At 52.9% G+C, this 19,312-nt stretch overlaps 1 protein-coding gene across 1 annotated transcript in view; it reads left to right on the forward strand.

Annotated features, from left to right (window-relative positions):
- The window catches only part of LOC140418072 (uncharacterized), a 221,278-nt gene that overhangs the window by 54,774 nt on the left and 147,192 nt on the right, over positions 1-19,312 (forward strand). The window lies entirely within an intron of this gene.

Genomic DNA, 19,312 nt, shown 5'->3' on the forward strand with positions numbered 1-19,312 from the left:
CACAGAACAAAACTACATTGATAATGACACACCCACATACATATTACAAAAATAAATAAATGTTATTGGTTCCAAAAAAAACGCACACTTATCATCGGGGACTCCAATATCTTCAAAATTTAAAATTGTCCAGTCCCTAACCAATTCGACTGTTTCCCTAGAGCCACATTTATGCATATGATGTCCATTTTAAATAAACTAAATCATTATCCCAAAGTACGCACGATAATATTTTCAATTGGTATCTTTAACCGGACACAAAAACCGGCTACTGGATTAAACCGCTCCAAATGCTATCAAAAGTAGGAAAACAAAAATTCCCCAAAACAAAAACCATCATCACTGAACTAAATTACAGCCAAACAACAAATAGAAACAATTGTCGCCTAAATCAATTCATCAGGAGTAAAATCTTCATCCCAAGAATATCAAGTGAGCTTTTCAGAGCTGCCGAAGGACATTAATTTTATTCTGGGGAGTAAATAGTGGACGGGATTCTCCCTTCTGACGGCAGAGTGTTGACGCCGTCGTAAAAACCGGAGAGTTTAATGACGGCGTCATCGGACCGCTAAGTGTAGCGATCCTCTGCCCTGCAGGAGACCAGCACGGCACTGGAACGACTCGCGCCGCTCCAGCTGCCGATACCGGTGTCAAACGTGCGCTGCGGGTCTGCGCATGTATGCTGCGGCCGGCGCGAATGTGTGCATGCGCACTGCGACCGGTGTGAACTCGTGCATGCGTGGTAGCTTTCTTCTCCCTGCCGGGACGCAACATGGCGTAGGGCTACAGGGGCCGGGGCGGAGTAAAAGAGGCCCTCACCAGGAGAGGCCGGCCCCCAATCGGTAGGCCAGGCCACACGGTGGAGCGCCCCCTCCCCCCCCCCACCCCACCCAGGGCCGCCCCCGACCGGATGTACGCCGAGGTCCCACCGGGTAAGACCACATGTGAATGGCGCTGGTGGGACTCGGACTTTCTTGGCGGCCAATCAGCCCATCCCGGGCGGAGAATCGCCGGGGTGAGTCGCGTAGAGCGGTCCTTGACCGGCGCCAATGGCGCCGATTCTCTGGTCACCGGAGAATTGGTGTCTGGACGTCTTCGCGCCTGGCCTGGCGATTCTCCGAACCTGTGCGGACTGAAAGAATCCACCAGTGTTTTTCCCCCACTGCAGGTAGATCTAAAATAAATACATTTGTCTCTGTTCCATTGAGTCTACAGCACAGGGCCAGGCCGGTCGGCTCAATTGGTCTCTGTCAGTATTTATGCTCCACATGAGCCTCCACCCACCCCTCTTCATCTCCCCCACCAGCATCTCCTTCTATTCCTTTCTCCCTCATGTATGTATCTCGCTTCCCCTTCAATGTATTCATGCTGTTCACCTCAACCACTCGCTGTGGTAGCGAGTTCCACATTCTCACCACTCGCTGGGTAAAGAGGTTTCTCATCAAATCCCTATTGGATTATTGAACCCCCTTAGGTCACCCTTCAGTCTTCTCTTTTCTAGAGAAAAGCAGCCCCAGCCTTTCCTGAGGGTGAAATGCTCTCAGTTCTGGTATTATTCTTGTGAATCTTTGTTGCACCTTCTCCAGAGCCTCTATTTCCTTTTCCTAAATGGAGATCACAAATGTTGACGGTGCTCCCAGTGTAGTCTAACCCTGGCTCTAAACAAGTTGAACACAACCTCCCTGCTTTTCAATTCTATCCCTCCAGAATGGAGCCCTATTTATGGGCCCCACACTTTAGGAAAGATGTGAAATTGTACTTTTTCCATCATAGAGTCATTAGCACCGAGAAGGAGGACATTTAACCCATGTGTGATGTGGGGAATTAAGTGTTAATTTGATTGCGATGTATTTTCCACCAGAACCACATCAGCTAATTTATTTTTCATTCATTGTTGGCTAGGCTGCATTTGTTGCCCATCCCTAATTGCCTTTGAACTGAGTGGCTGCAGTTAAGAGTCAACCACATGTGGATCTGAAGTCCCAAGTAGGCCAGACCAGGTCAGCATGGCAGATTTCCTGCTCTGAAGGACATCAGTGAACCAGATGGGTTTTTACAATAATCGGCAATGCTTTCACGGTCATCGACGACTTTTAATTTCAGATTTTTTGTGAATTCCAATTTCACCATCTGCCGATACCTGGATCCCTATTGCATTATCCTGGGTCTCTGGATTACTAATCTGGCTATTGTTTTTCTAGATGTGTTTTGCAAATGATGAAGTCGCTATAGCCAATAATTTTGAGCTGTTTTCGAATTGTTTTCTGTAAGTCCTGTGCTTTCCCACAAACTTGCAAACAAAACAGCCTGGCCAGCTGCCACTGTACTGTGCATAAATGTGTGTCCTTGTAACTACTCCTTGAGATTGTTTCGGTTCGCTGAAGCATTCCCCTGTATGCTTGTAATAAAGATTCCCAAACTTTAACCAACTCTGGACTCCGAGTGACATTTGTCCCACGACAATCTGGCGTCAGGAACCTAACCTACACATCTTTGGACACTGAGGTGCAATTTAGCATGACCAATCCACCTAGCTTGCACAGGTTGGCGGCATGGTAGCACAGTGGTTAGCACCGTTACTTCACAGCACCAGGGTCCCAGGTTCGATTCCCGGCTTGGGTCACTGTCTGTAAGGAGTCTGCACGTTCTCCCTGTGTCTGCATGGGTTTCCTCCCACAAGTCCCGAAAGACGTGCTGTTCGGTAATTTGGACATTCTGAATTCTCCCTCTGTGTACCCGAACAGGCGCCGGAATGTAGGAGCTTTTCACAGTAACTTCATTGCAGTGTTAATGTAAGCCTACTTGTGACAATAGAGATATTATCTTTGAACTGTGGGAGGAAACCGGAGCACCCAGAGGGATCACATGCAGACACAGGGAGAACGTGCATACTCCACAAAGACAACCACCCAAGGCTGGAATCGAACCTGGGTCCCTGGTGCTTTGAGGCAGCAGTGCTAACCACAGTGCCGCCCAAAGTTGAATCTACTCATGGAAAGTTCAGGAGGAACAAGTCGCCCATTTTGGAGCCTATGTATTTGAGATACGGGTCCCATGCTTAACCAAATGCATCAGACTTAGAATGGAGTACAGCCATTAAAAATTCTAAAGGTGTGCATTCCATAATCTGCCTGTGCCAGTTTTGGTCAGAGGGAGGACTGACTTGGCCTGCTTCCATCCTACCCAATTCCTTATGAACCTTGGACGAGAGGCCAATTGATAGTGCCTGATGTTCGGGAGACCCGACCCTCCCTTAGCTCCTGGTGATTGGACCTGAACAAGCTTGAGGCGAGGTTTTTTTTTGTTCCAGATAAATGTACTAATCATTCCATTAATTTCCTTAACGCCTCTGGTCGACAGCAGTATAGGCAGCATCTGCAGAGGGTACAACAGTCTGGGCAACACATCATTTTAATGAAAGCGATCCTCCCTCACCATGAAATCGGAAGAGCCGACCACTGGGCAAGGCCCCACCCAATAGTCACCATCAGCTGTGGAAAGTTGACCTCATATAGCTGTCTGAAAGGGGCCACTGACATTCCCAGATATTTAAATCCAAAGGGAGACCATCTGAAGGGGAAGTTAGCAAGAGGAGGGGGCTTACATCTCAAACCCTCCCCACCGGCATGGCCTCGGACTCAGGAAAATTGATCTTACAACCAGAGCAGGCACTAAATCTATCCACTACTCCAATAATGGCCGGGACTGAAACACGGGTTGACACAAACAGCAACCCTCATCTGCACACAGTGTGATCTTGTGCTGCCTCACCCCATCCCCCAGTCCCGATATCAGAAGATCCGATCTAAGCCTCCGGCAAGGGCTCAATGGCCAACGCAAACAGCAAGGGGGACAGAGGGCAGCCCAGTCTCCGAAGCTCAAAGTGTGACTTCCTTAAACCATTGGTGAGCACCGCCGCTGCTGGTCTGTGATTTAACAATTGAATCCATTCAATATAATCCTCACCCAACCCGAAGCCTCGCAGCGGATACACCAGATAATTCCACTCAACTCGAGCAAAAGCTTTATCTGCATCGAAGGAGATCACCAGCCCATCCAATGGATATTTCTGAAAATCCTGAATCACATTCAGCAACCTTCCAACATTGTTACTGGAAACTCTTCCGCGTATAAACCCAGTCTCGTCCTCCCGCACGATTGTCAGAAGGCTGGACAGTTGAACTCCTGGCTGAAGAACTGGTGTAAGAGAGGGCCTTATGGATCACTGGGATGTTTTCTGAGGAAGATGAGACCTGTACAAGAAGGACGGGTTGCACCTGAACTGGATGGGCACCAATGTCCTGGGTGGGAGGTTTGCTCGTGCTGTTCGGGAGGGTTTAAACTAGCGTGGCATGGGGGTGGGAACCGGAACAGCAGGCCAGTAAGTAGAGACTGGGGGAAAAAATGAGACTGAGATAAACGTAGTGCAGAGTTAGAGCAGGCAGAGGGAAGCCGCAGGGCTCAGTGGGACTGTAGGTCTGGAGTGCATTTGCTTCAATGCAAGAAGTATATCAGGTAAGGGAGATGAACTGAGAGCCTGGATTACTGCACAGAAATCTGATGTAATTGCAATTAGGGAGATATGGTTGAAGGAGGGACAGAACTGGCATCTTAACATTCCGGGATATCATTGATTTAGATGGGCAGAAGGGGAAACAAAAGAGGTGGGGGAGTTGCATTGCTGATTAGGGAGCAGATCACAGCTGTGTTGAGGGAGGAAACATTGGAGGGATCTTTTAATGAGGCATTATGGGTGGAGCTCAGGAATAGGAAGGGTGAAATCACAATGTTGGGAGTGTACTATGCACCTCCCAATCGCCTGCAGGGGACAGAGGAGCAATTGTAGTCAGATACTGAAAACATGTGAAAAAAGCAGGGTAATTATGATGGGTGACTTTAACTTCCCCCATATTGACTGGGAATACCTTACAGCCAAGGCTCGGATGGAGAGCAATTTGTTAGATGTGTCCAGGAGGGCTTTTTCACACAGTATGTTGACAATCCAACCAGGGAGGGGGCCATACTAGACTTGGCATTGCGGAATGAGCCAGGCCAGGTGGTTGATGTTTCAGGGGGGGAGCATTTTGGGCTTAGCGACCATAATCCCATAAAATTTTGAGCAGTCATGGATAAGGACAGGAGTGACCCGCGGGTTTGGATGCTTAATTGGAGAGAGCCAATTATGTTCAAATTAGACAGGAACAGGGGAATGTGAATTGGGAGCGGCTCTTTGAGGGCAAATCCATGTCTGACATGCGGGAGGCTTTTAAAAGCCAGTTGATTGAAGTGCAGGGCAGGCGTGTCTCCGCAAAAATGAAGGATAGAAATGGCAGGATTCAGGAACCATGGATGACACGGGAAATTATAAGCTTAATCAAAAGGAAAAAGGAAGCATACATTAGGTCTAGGCATCTAAAAGCTGACGAAGCCCTTGAGGAGTACAGTGAAAGTAGGAAGGCACTTAAACATGGAATCAGGAGGGTTAAAAGGGGCCCTGAAATATCTTCAGCAAACATGGTCAAAGAGAATCCCAAGGCTTTTTAATGCATACATTAGGAGCAAGAGGGTAGCAAGATAAAGAGTAGGCCGACTCAAGGACAGTGGGGGGGGGGGGGGGGGGGGGAGGGGGGAGTTATGCTTGGAGCCACAGGAAGTTGGTGAAATCCTGAATGAGTACTTTGTATCAGTATTCACCAGGGAGAAGGACATGGCGGATGTTGAGGTCAGGGGTAGGTGTGTGAACGTTCTGGAGAACATCAATATATCAAAGGAGGACATGCATTAAGGTAGACAAGTCTCCGGGGCCGGATGGGATCTATCCCAGGTTACTGTGGGAGGCAACGGGAGAAATAGCTGGAGCCTTAACAGATATCTTCACATGCTCTTTGACCACAGGCCAGGTCCCAGAGGACTGGGGAATAGCCAATGTTGTTCCCTTGTTTAAGAAGGGAAGCAGGGACAATCCAGAAAATTATAGACCGGTCAGCCTGACATCAGTGGTGGGGAAGCTTTTGGAAAAGATACTGAGGGACAGAATATATGCACATTTGGAGGAAAATGGACTAGTTAGTGATTGGCAGCATGGTTTTGTACAGGAAAGGTCATGTCTCACCAACTTGCTGGGGTTTTTGAAGAGGTGACAAAGAAAATTGATGAGGGAAAGGCTGTAGTTTATATCGACTTTGGTAAGGCGTTTAACAAGGTCCCACATGGCAGACTGGTACAAAAACTAAAATCACATGGGATTCACGATGGGCTGGCTAGATGGATACAGAACTGGCTTGGTTATAGAAGACAGAGAGTAGTGGGGGAAGGATATTTTTCAAAATGGAGATCTGTAGCTAGTGGTGTTCCACAGGGATCAGTGCTGGGACCTCTGTTGTTTTTGGTATATATAAATGATCGGGGGGAAATGTGGGTGGTCTGATTAGTAAGTTGGCGGATGACACAAAAATGGGCAGAGTTGCTGATAGTGCTGAGGATCGTCAGAGGACACTACAGGATATAGATAGATTGGAGACTTGGGTACAGAAATGGCAGATGGAGATTAATCCGGACAAATACGAGGTGATGCATTTTGGAGGATCAAATCTAGGTGTGAATTATACTGTAAATGGCAGAACCCTGAGGAACATTAACATACAGAGGGATCTGGGCCTATAGGTCCACAGTTCCCTAAAATTGACAACACAGGTGGGCTGTTTAGCACTGGGCTAAATCGCTGGCTTTGAAAGCAAGGCAGGCCAGCAGCACGGTTCAATTCCCGTACCAGCCTCCCCGAACAGGCGCCGGAATGTGGCGACTAGGGGCTTTTCACAGTAACTTCATTTGAAGCCTACTTGTGACAATAAGCGATTTTCATTTCAAGGCGATTAAGAAGGAAATGGCATGCTTGCCTTCATCAGCCGGGGAATTGAGTACAGGAGTTGGGAAATCATGTTGCAGCTGTATAAAACCTTGGTTAGGCCGCATTTGGAGTACTGCGGGCAGCTCTGGTCACCACGTTATCAGAAGGAGGTGGAAGCTTTGGAGAGAGTGTGAAGAAGGTTCACCAGGATGTTGCCTGGTCTCGAGGGGGTTGGCTATGGGGAGAAGTCGAATAAACTCAGATTATTTTCACTGGAAAGATGGAGGCTGAATGGAGACCTGATAGAGGTCAGCCAAATTGTGAGAGGCATAGACAGGGTGGATAGTCAGAGGCTTTTTCCAAGGGTGAAGTGTCAATTACAAGGGGGCACAGGTTGAAGTTGAGAGGGGGAAGTTTAAGGGAGATGTGTGGGTTGAGTTTCTCACACAGAGAGTGGTGAGAGCCTGGAACGGGCTGCCAGAGGATGTGGTGGAAACAGGCACATTAGCAACATTCAAGAGGCATCTGAATGGATACATGAATGGGGAGGAAATAGAGGGATACGGACCGAGTAAGGGCAGAAGGTTTTTTTTTAGTTAGGGCATCATGATTGGCATAGGCTTGGAGGGGCCGAAGGGCCTGTTCCTGTGCTGTACTTTTCTTTGTGCTTTGATGTCCTCCAGCCTTCTCACCAAAACTTTAGATAGCAGTTTCAAGTCAACATTCAAAAGAGAGATTGGGCGATGAGAGGCCCACTCCTCTGGGTCCTTGTCCGCCTTCAGAATCAAAGAGATATTCGCCTGACGAAGAGTCGGTGGCAGCATCCCAGAGTCAAAAGAGTGACAACACATATCTACCAACGGGTCCAACAACAAATCCTCAAACTCCCGATAAAACTCACAGCCACAGCCATCCGGTCCCGGTGCTTTACCCGGCTGCAGCTCCTTCAGGGCCTTTGACACCTCTTCCCTAGAAAGGGCAGCATTAAGAGCCTCTCGCTGGCTTTCTGAGGCCTCCGGGAGATTCAGGGAACAAAATGTTCCACACCCACCAACACATCATCGGATTGCTCAGACTTGTATAATCCCGAATAGAATTCCCTAAATCCCCGTTTATCTTTTCCGTCTTCATGACCCTTTCCCATCCCCCAAGCTGCACAGGGGGTTTCGCTCTAAAGTCGGCCATTTTCTTTGTCAAACAGGCCTAGTATTTGCTCGGCTTATTCCCAAACCCGTACAACTCCTGCCTCACAAACTTTAAACTTTTCTCAACCTGCTGAGTCAACAGGGAGTCCAAAGTCACACTTGCCACGTTAACCTCCTTCAGCAATAGCTTACTCGGGCCTCCATATGATTCTCCTGGGCCTTCGCCAAACAAAGCTCCAGACGTCACTGGTTCTCCAGCATCCTGCACCTTTTATTACAATAATAATAATCTTTATTGTCACAAGTAGGCTTACATTAACACTGCAATGAAGTTACTGTGAAAAGCCTCTAGTCACCACACTCCAGTGCCTGTTCAGGTACACAGAGGGAGAATTCACAATGTCCAAATCACCTCACAAGCACGTCTTTCAGGATTTGTGGGAGGAAGCCGGAGCACCCGGAGGAAACACACGCAGGCACAGGGAGAACGTACAGACTCCGCACAGACAGTGACCCAAGCCGGGAATCGAACTTGGCACCCTGGAGCTGTGAAGCCATAGTGCTAACCACTGTGCTACCATGCTGCCCCCACATTAGCAGTGTAAGAAATGATCAGCCTTGAGCATAAACTTTACACGTCACCCACAAAATGGAGGGGAAAATACCAGGGGTCAAGTTAACTGAAAGGAAGAACTCAAAACTATTTAATAAAGTGTGTGGTAAATGAAGCTTCTCTTATCAGGGAGGCATCAAACCTCCAAGTTCTTGACCTGGGGGTGAGCCCTCAAGCAAATACTCTAGAAAAACCAGGGCGGGGGGGATGGTCCACGATTATGATGCTCCCTGTGGTGCAAGAGGACACCAGGTTTAGGATTGTCCTCAGCACAGAAACATTATTGATTCTACTATCACATTGATTAGGGCTGGAAAGAAGGTAAAATCTCTGCCCCTCAGGTGCAAAGATCTCCAAACATCCACATAACCCAGCTCCTCACAAGCCAAGACCAACGCCCTAGCTTGTAGCGTGAGGGGTTCCTGGTAACCGGGAGCTTATCTATCAGAGGGATTAAGTGGCCGTTGAAGTCACCAACCACAAAAGAGTTAGTCGAAGCTAACTCTGCAAAATCCACAAAAGCCTTTGTAATGAACTCCGGGGACTAATTTGGGGATCCATAAACAATCATTATTGAAACAACATCTCCATTCACCGAACCTCTAATGATCACATATCTACCTCCTTTGTCCTTGGTGCAGGTTTCATCCTTAAAAGGGATATTTTTATTAATAAGGATTGCCACACCCCTGCTTCTTGATGAAACGGAGGCAAAGAAACCTGCCCCACCCAATCCCGCCTCAATTTAAAGTGTTCCTCATCATCCAGTTGAGTTTCCTATATTAAAGCTTGATGCGACCATCAATTCACATGAGACAGAGTTGAAGTGAACAGTGGTTTTAATCAGCTAGAACTGTGCCTGCCTGCGACTGCTCTGTACTGAGTGCCGCCTACAGGTTGCAGATCTATATACCACCCCCGAGGGGGCGGAGCCACAGCGGAGCCCACAAGGGCACCAACATGATACAGTGCAGTGTAATGTGGTACAATGGTCCATAGGTGGAGCCCACATGGGCAACAACATAGTACAATGCAATACAGTGGTGAATGGTTGCCGTAATACATTCATCACATTCACCCCCTGTTAAAAAATTGAAGTTCAGCGGGGGTGAAGTGGCTCACAGGTTGAGTCTGTCCGGCGCCTTGATCGTGCGCTGTGATCGCCTGAGCTCTGGTTTCGCTGCGGGCACAGGTGTTGAACTCGTCGCTGCGGGCACGGGTGTTGAACTCGTCGTTGCGGGCACGGGTGTTGAACTCGTCGCTGCGGGCACGGGTGTTGAACTCGTCGCTGCGGGCACGGGTGTTGACTCCGGGAGCCTGTCTTCTGGAGCTTCATCCCTGTAGGTCGGTGATGGGTGGGAAGGGGTGTAGGGGGGGGGGGGGGTGGAGGTGGGGGAGGTCTAGGCCATGCAGGGGTGGGGGCGCTGTTCGGTATAAGTTGGGGGGTGTAGATGATGGTTGTAGGGGATCCTGCGAGTGCCAAGTCCCGGAGGGAGACCGTATCTTGTCGGCCGTCAGGGTGCGCTACATAGGCATACTGGGGGTAGGCGTGAAGGAGCTGGACTCTCTCGACCAGGGTGTCGGACTTATGGCTCCTCACGTGTTTTTGGAGGAGTACGGGCCCCGGTATCGTTAGCCAGGCCGGAGACCCCGGAGGTGGATTTTCTGGGGAAAACAAATAGGCGGTCATGAGGGGTTTCGTTCGTGGCTGTGCAAAGGAGGGACCTAATAGAGTGGAGTGCGTCAGGGAGAACCTCCTGCCAGCGGGAAACTAGGAGATTCCTAGAACGTAGGGCCAGGAGGGCGGCCTTCCATATCGTCGCGTTCTCCCTCTCCACCTGTCCGTTTCCCTGGGGGTTGTAACTGGTCGTCCTGCTGGAGGCGATGCCCTTACTGAGCAGGTATTGACACAGTTCGTCGCTCATAAACGAGCAGCCCCGGTCACTGTGGACGTAAGTGGGGAAACCGAACAAGGTGAAGATGCTGTGCAGGGCTTTAATGACAGTGGCTGCGGTCATGTCGGGGCAAGGGATTGGAAAGGGGAAGCGGGAGTAATCGTCAACGACGTTGAGAAAATACACGTTGCCGTCAGTGGAGAGGAGGGGCCCTTTGAAGTCGAAGCTGAGGCGCTCAAAGGGCCGGGATGCCTTCACCAGGTGGGCCTTGTCTGGTCGATAGAAGTGCGGCTTACACTCCGCACAGATCTGGCAGTTCCTGGTCATGGCTCTGATCTCCTCGGTGGAGTAGGGCAGGTTGCGGGCCTTGATGTAGTGGAAAAGCCGGGTGATCCCCGGGTGGCAGAGGTCGTTGTGGATGGCCCGAAGTCGATCATCTTGTGCGCTGGCGCATGTGCCGCGGGACAGGGCACCTGGGGGATCATTGAGCTTCCCAGGACGATACACAATATCGTAGTTATAGGTGGAGAGTTCGATCCTCCACCTCAAGAATTTATCGTTCTTGATCTTGCTCCACTGCGTGTTGTTGAACATGAAGGCTACCGACCGTTGGTCAGCGACGAGGGTAAACCTCCTACTAGCGAGATAGTGCCTCCAATGCCGTACAGCTTCGACGATGGCTTGGGCTTCTTTTTCGACTGAGGAGTGACGAATCTCAGAGGCGTTGAGGGTACAAGAGAAAAAGACTACGGGCCTGCCTGCCTGGTTAAGGGTAGCGGCGAGGGCGACCTCTGACGCCTCGCTCTCCACCTGGAAGGGGGTAGACTCATCCACCGCGTGCATCGCAACTTTGGCGATATCTGCCTTGATGCGGCTGAAGGCCGGCCGGGCCTCAACCGTCAGTGGGAAGATGGTGGCTTTGATCAGTGGGCGGGCTTTGTCCGCAGAGTTGGGGACCCACTGGGCGTCATAGGAAAAGAACCCGAGGCATCTTTTCAGGGCCTTGGGGCAGTGGGGGAGGGGGTGTTGCAGGAGGGGGCGCATGCGGTCGGGGTCTGGCCCTAGGACTCCGTTTTCCACGACATAGCCGAGGGTGGCCAGTCGGGTTGTGCGGAAAATGCATTTCTCCTTGTTATAAGTGAGGTTGAGGCTTGGGCGGTTTGGAGAAACTTCTGAAGGTTGGCTTCATGTTCCTGCTGGTCGTGGCCACAGATGGTGACGTTGTCCAAGTACGGAAATGTGGCCCGCAGCCCGTACTGGTCCACCATTCGGTCCATCGTTCTTTGGAAGACCGAGACCCTGTTGGTGACGCCGAAAGGGACCCGGAGGAAGAGGAAGAGGCGGCCGTCTGCCTCAAAGGCCATGTAGTGGCGATCCTCCGGGCGGATTGGAAGCTGATGGTATGCAGACTTCAGATCTACCGTGGAGAACACCCGGTCATGTGCAATCTGATTCACCATGTCCGCGATCCGGGGAAGGGGGTACGCATCGAGGTGCGTGTACCGGTTTATGGTTTGGCTGCAGTCTACAACCATCCGGTTCTTATCCCCAGTCCTGACGACCACCACCTGAGCTCTCCAGGGGCGATTACTGGCCTCAATGGTCGCCTCCCTCAAGAGCCGCTGGACCTCGTTCTTGATAAAACTCCTCTGCTGGATACTGTACCGCCTGCTCCTGGTGGCGACGGGTCTACAGTCGGCGGTGAGGTTCGCGAAGAGCGGGGGAGGGTCGATCTTTAGGGTCGCAAGGATACATACGGTGAGAGGCGGTAGGGGCCCGCCGAACCTCAGAGTCAGGCTCCTGAGGTTGCACTCGAAGTCCAGTCCCAACAGGAGAGGCGCGCAGAGATCGGGGAGAACATATAGTTTAAAATTGGCGTACTCGGCGTCCTGTATTGCGAGGTTCGTGACACAGTACCCCCGGATCTGCGCTGAATGCGATCCGGAAGCGAGGGAGATTGTTTGGAATGCGGGGGAAATTCGGAGAGAACAGCGCCTTACCGTGTCTGGGTGTACGAGGCTCTCCGTGCTCCCGGAGTCAAACAGACAGGGCGTTTTGTGCCCATTGACCCAGACGGTCATCATCGAGTTCCTGAGGTGCTTGGGGTGTGTCTGGTCGAGAGTGACCACGCCGTGTTGCAGGTAGCCGGCGTGGTGGGAGGTGGTGGGGTGGTCCCAAGATGGTTGCCCCTGTCGGTCGCATGTGTCGGGCGGCGATGAAGATGGCGACCCCCATGAGTCGCACATGGCGGGCCGTGTGGGAGATGGTGGCCAAGATGGCGGCCCCCGTGAGTCGCATGTGTTGGGTAGAGTCAAAGATGGCTGCCCCCACGGACAGCACGAGGCAGATGACGCGTCTGGAGGGGGCGGAGCCGGCAGCCACGCTGCGGGGTCAGCGGGCCTGTGAGTCTGAAGGTCGGGCTTGTGATTTAGAGGTTTTGGATCTGGCCAGGCAAATTTTGGCAAAGTGTCCTTTCTTGCCGCAGTCGCTACAGGTCGCGTTCCGAGCCGGGCAACACTGCCTGGGGTGCCGGTGCTGGCCTCAGAAATAGCAGGGCAGCCCCCCGGGTTGGGCGGGCAGCCGCGCGGCACAGGCCTGGGGCACCCTCTGGTCGGGGGTCCACGAGGGGGTCGCGTGGTCGGAGGGGAAAGCGTTGAGGCTCTGGAAAGCTACTTCTAGGGCGCCCTTCTCGAGCAGGCGGCGTCTGATGTAGTTGGACCGGACTCCAGCCACACCGGCGTCCCGGATGGTGAGTTCCATGTGTTGTGGGGCCGTGACGGCCTTGTAGTTGCAGCTTCGCGCGAGTACTTTCAGGTCACGTAGGTCCTCCTCCAGCGATTCCCCGGGGAGTTGGCGGCGTGTGGTGAGGAGATGCCGCGCGAACACTTCGTTCGCCGGCCTCACGTATTGCCTTTTCAGGATCGCGACCGCATCTGCGTACGTGGTCGCTTCCTCGATCTGTGCGGAGATTCTGTGGCTCGCCCGGGCGTGGAGGAGGCTCAGTTTCTGTTCCTCGGTGACGGAGGGCGAGGAGGAGGCAGTGAGGTAAGCCTCAAAACAGCGGAGCCAGTGCAAAAAAAAACCCTTTGGCTTCAGCGGCCTATGGGTCGGGGAAGGCGCCGGAACCCAACAGGTTCCCAGCAGACTTCTACAAAGAATTTGCGGCAGCACTGGCCCCGTACCTGCGGGAGATATTTGCAGACTCGTTAGCAAATCGCATCTTGAGGTGTCCGAAGCATCGCTCGATCACACTCCTGGTCGCGGCATGGATGTCGTTGTAGCAGGTCTCCGCGGCCAGTCCGTGGCCTCCGGAGAGCCGTCATCAGCCATGACCATAGTGGATAATCCCAGCCCCCCCCCCACACCCCCCACCTCCGGCAACAAACAACTCCTCAAATGTGGCCACAAGCAGTCCCCACCATGTCTCTTAGGCCTCTGCTGAACCCCTCAGTTCATACTAGATTTTTTCCCAACTGGAGGAAATGGTACCGATCCCCCAGCTAAGCCGCCACTCCCGGTGGCGTTGCCGACCGCCACTCCAGCAAAATTCTCCGCCGGGCAATCAGAGAGGCGAAGACCACGACATCGGCCTTCCTCCCCTTCATCAGCTCCGGCTTCTCCGACATCCCAAAAGGATAGGATCCCTTGTAAATACTTAAATTCACTTCCCCTCGGGAGCTCCACTCTCTCCCTCAGCTCATCGATGCTTGCGAACTTCTCTTTCAGGTACAAATCTCTCACCCACCCCAGCCCCACCTCTCTCCATCTTCTGTACATACAGTCCATCCCCCCGGCTCCAATCCGTGGTTCTCACAAGGCGCCGTTATCACCGATATCCTCTCTATCCTAACATGTCTCCTCAGCTGGTTCTACACCCGAATTGTGGACTGTGCAACCGGACTCTCCATATATCTCCACGGTGCCAGCGGTAGCACCGCCGTCACCAGGCCCTCAGGCTGGACCCCCTTCATCCCAACCCATTCTAACCCCTCTCCTTCCCTGGTGTACCGTCAATTACCACGAGACGAGAATGGTGGAACAATCGAGGCTTTATTGAACAAGATGTTGTGCCTCCTGTAGCTGGAACCAGAATAGCTGCTGTGCAGGAGAGCACACACTTTTATATACCGCCTACTGGGAGGAGCCAGCAGGCAGGAATTTACTGTCGTACCTGTAATATACAGGCAGTGCCGTAATACATACAATAGACCACTAGAGGTGTTTACCACATTCAACCCCTGTTTTTAAAAAAAGAGTCCGGCGGGGGTGACGGAAACATTACAAATTAAGTCTGTTGGGGGCTTTGACCCTCCACCGCGATCACCTCAGTCCGGCTGGTGATGTGGGCGTTGACATGGTCACCTGCGACTCTGGGAGAGCGTGTTGTCCTCGTCTTCGTTACCCCTGAGTGGATCCAGTGGGAGGACGGATCCTGCTGGGGTGGGGGCTGCGGTGAGGTTCGCTGGAGGGAGGGTGGGTGGCGCAGGGGTGAATGAGGCAACCGGGGGGGGGGGGGGAAGGAGCGGTGTCAGGTCGGTGGTCGTGGGTGGGGACCCAGCGGGTGCCAGGTCCCGGAGGGAGACTGTGTCCTGGCACCAGTCGGGGTGTGCCACGGAGGCGTACTGCGGGTTGGCATGGACGAGGTGGACTTTCTCGACCAAGGGGTCCGATTTATGGTTCTGCACATGCTTCCGGAGGAGGACGGGTCCAGGAACTGTCAGCCATGTTGGGAGCGAGACCCCGGAGGTGGACTTCCTGGGGAAGGCAAACACTCGCTCGTGAGGGGTCTCATTGGTGGTGGTGCAGAGGAGCGACCGGATGGAGTGGAGCATGTCGGGGAGAACCTCCTTCCAGCGGGAGACCGGGGGATTTTTAGACCGCAGGGCCAGCAGGACGGCCTTCCAGACCGTCCCGTTCTCCCTCTCCACCTGCCCGTTTCCCCGGGGGTTGTAGCTAGTCGTCCTGCTCGAGGCGATGCCCTTGCTGAGCAGCAACTGACGCAACTCATCGCTCTTGAAAGAGGATCGCCGATCGCTGTGGATGTAGGTGGGGAAACCGAACAGAGTGAAGATGCTGTGGAGGGCATTAATTACCGTGGTAGAAGTCATGTCGGGGCATGGGATGGCGAAGGGGAACCGGGAGTACTCATCAATAATGTTGAGGACGTACACGTTGCAGTCGGTGGAGGAGAGGGGCCCTTTGAAGTCCATGATGAAGTGCTCAAAGGGACGGGAGGCCTTCACCAGGTACGCTCTATCTGGCCGGTAGAAGTGCGGCTTGCACTCTGCGCAGACTTGGCAGTCTCTGGTTACGGTCCTGACCTCCTCAATGGAGTAGGGCAGGTTGCGGGCCTTGACAAAATGGAAGAACTGGGTGACCCCCGGCTGGCAGAGGTCATAGTGGGGAGCCCGGAGTCGGTCCACTTGTGTGCTGGCACATGTACCGCGGGATAGGGCATCAGGGCGCTCATTGAGCTTCCCCGGGCGATACAAGATCTCATAGTTATAGGTGGAGAGCTCGATCCTCCACCTCAAGATCTTGTCATTTTTGATCTTGCCCCGCTGTGTATTGTTAAACATGAAGACAACCGACCGTTGGTCAGCGAGGAGAGTGAATCTCCTGCCGGTCAGGTAATGCCTCCAACGCCACACAGCTTCCACTATGGCCTGGGCCTCCTTCTCGACAGAGGAGCGCCGAATTTCGGAGGCATGGAGGGTGCGGGAAAAGAAAACCACGGGTCTGCCCGCCTGGTTGAGGGTGGCGGCCAGAGCCACGTCTGATGCATCGCTCTCCACCTGAAAGGGGAGGGACGCGTCGACCGCGTCCATCGTGGCCTTGGCGATGTCCGCCTTGATGTGGTTGAAGGCCCCGCGCGCCTCAGCCGTCAGGGGAAAAACTGTGGACGTGATGAGTGGGCGGGCCTTGTCCGCATAATTCGGGACCCACTGGGCGTAATATGAGAAAAACCCCAGGCAATGTTTCACAGCCTTGGGGCAGTGGGGGAGAGGGAGTTCCAGGAGGGGGCGCATGCGGTCGGGGTCAGGCCCTCGGACTCCATTTTCCACTACATAGCCAAGGATAGCTAAGCCATCCTTATTGTAGGTGAGGTTAAGGAGTTTGACGGTATGGAGGAATTTTTGGAGGTTGGTGTCGTGGTCCTGCTGATCGTGGCCGCAGATGGTGACGTTATCTTGGTACGGGAAGGTGGCCCGCAGCCCGTACTGGTCAACTATTCGGTCCATCGCTCGCTGGAAGACCGAGACCCATTGGTGACGCCGAAGGGAACCTGAAAGGCGGCCATCTGCTTCGAACACAGTGTATTGGCGGTCCTCCGGGCGGATGGGGAGCTGGTGATAGGCGGACTTCAAGTCTACTGTGGAAAAGACTCGATACTGCGCAATCTGATTGACCATGTCAGATATGCGTGGGAGGGGGTACGCGTCGAGCTGCGTGTACCGGTTGATGGTCTGGCTGTAGTCAATGACCATCCTGTGTTTCTCCCCAGTCTTCACTACTACCACTTGAGCTCTTCAGGGGCTGTTGCTGGCTTCGATGATCCCCTCCCGCAGAAGCCGTTGGACCTCCGACTTGATGAACGTCCAAACCTGGGCACTGTACCGTCTGCTCCTCGTGGCGACGGGCTTACAGTCCGGGGTGAGGTTCGCAAACAGGGAAGGTGGATCGACCTCAAGGGTCGTGAGGCCGCAGACGGTGAGGGGGGGACAGGGGTCCGCCGAATTTCAAAGTCAGGCTTTGGAGATGGCACTGAAAATCCAGGCCGAGCAACAGGGCAGCGCAGATGTGGGGGAGGACGTAGAGCCTGAAGTTGCTGAACTCTACGCCCTGGACGGTGAGGGTCGCGATACAGTACACCCGGATTTCAACAGAATGGGATCTGGAGGCCAGGGAGATTTTCTGGGTGACAGGGTGTACCGTGAGGGTGCAGCGCCTTATTGTAGTGGGGTGTATGAAATTATCTGTGCTCCCGGAGTCCCGCAGGTTATGGGAGGCCACTTCTAATGAATTAGCAAGCTACCTAGTCCCCGCGAGATCGCGAGATCGCGAGATCCAATAGTCGCTGGCAGACGTACGTAGACTTCATGCCCGTGACATAAGCGTCTCTAATTAAAAGTTCGGTGTGTTGGACTGCTGAAACTGCCTGGCAGTCACAGTTCCTACCGAGGATCTTAGGGCCCGCAGGAAATCGTCCAGAGTCTCCCCGGGGAGTTGCTGTCTCATGGCCAGGAGGTACCTGGCGTACACTTGATTCACTGGTTTAACATAATGTCCCTTCAGGAGCGTCATCGCTTCGGAGTAGGTGGGCGCATCCCGGATAAGGGGAAAAATGTCAGGGCTCACCCGTGAGTAGAGGACTTGGAGCTTCTGCGAGTCCGAGCGTTCTTCAGTGGCTGCTCTGAGGAGCCTTCGAAGCAGGCTAGCCAGTTGACGCAGGTGGACGTGGCGTTGGCTGCGTGAGGACTCAGCTGCAGGTGATCAGGCTTGATGAGGAAATCCATCTTTTAAAATCTTGTTCAATAAATTGATGCACCGTCAATTACCACGAGGCGAGAATGGAACAATCGCGTCCTTATTGCACAAGATGTTGTGCCTCCTGTAGCTGGAACCAGAATGGGAGCAGCACAGAAGAGCATGCACTTTTATATGCCGCCTGCTGGGCGGAGGCAGCAGGCAGGGATTTACCGTTGTACCTGTAATATACGGGTAGTGCCGTAATACATACAATAGACCACTAGTGGTGTTTACCACATTCCCATCACCACCTCACCTGCTCCACATTTGCGGCCCAATAATCATGCAGCAGGTTCGATAAAGCCAACACCCCTCCCCCCCGACTTTCTGTCTCTGCCTCTGCAGCAGACCCCTCTTCACCCTTGGCACCTTCCCCGCCCATTAAAACTCTGAAATAACTGTATCCAACTTCTGAAAAAAGACCTTTGGAATGAAAATCGGAAGCGTCTGGAATATGTATAGGAACCTTGGTGGGACATTCATTTTCACCACTCGGACCCTCCCTGACAGTGTCAGATGCAGTGTAGCCCCCCACCCTTTACCTTCTCCGCCAACGTTGTTAGGTTCCACCCACTCTCCCGTCACCTGGATTCCCAAATTCCTAAACCTATCCTTGGCTATCCTGAAAGGTAGCCCCCTTGAGATGGCTCACCAACCCAACTCGTTCACCGGGAACACCTCACTCTCCCCACGTTCACCTTATAGCCTGAGAAGGCCCCAAACCTTTCAAATAGGCCCATGATCTTCCCCATGCTCTCCAGCGGGCCTGACACATATAGTAGCAGGTCGTCTGTGTATAGTGACACACGGTGCTCCCTGCTCCCCCTACTCATCCCCTGCCACTCTGCTGATCCCCCTAAGGGCCATCGCCAAGGGCTCTATTGCTAGCCCGAACAGTAGCAGCAACTGCGAACACCCCTGCCTCGTTTCCCGATGCAACCCAAAACTTTAGGAATTCATCTCATTGGTCCGTACGCTCGCCACCGGAGCCACGTACAGCAGACGCACCCATGCCACAAACCTCGGCCCAAACCCAAACCACCCAAGAACCTTGAGCGGGTACCACCACTCCACCCATCAAATGCCTTCTCCGCGCCCATCGACACCACCACCTCCGGTACCAGTCCTCTCAACGGGGTGATGATCACATTCAATAGTCGCCTGAGATTACGCGAGAGTTGCCTGCCCTTTACGATGCCCTTTGGTCCTCCGCAACCACCCCCAGGACACATCCTTCCATCCTCCCCGCCACTAGCTTGGTCCGTGTTTAACATTGAAATGG

The sequence above is a fragment of the Scyliorhinus torazame genome, chromosome 5 (genome assembly GCF_047496885.1).
Source record: "Scyliorhinus torazame isolate Kashiwa2021f chromosome 5, sScyTor2.1, whole genome shotgun sequence".
Lineage (NCBI taxonomy): Eukaryota > Metazoa > Chordata > Chondrichthyes > Carcharhiniformes > Scyliorhinidae > Scyliorhinus > Scyliorhinus torazame.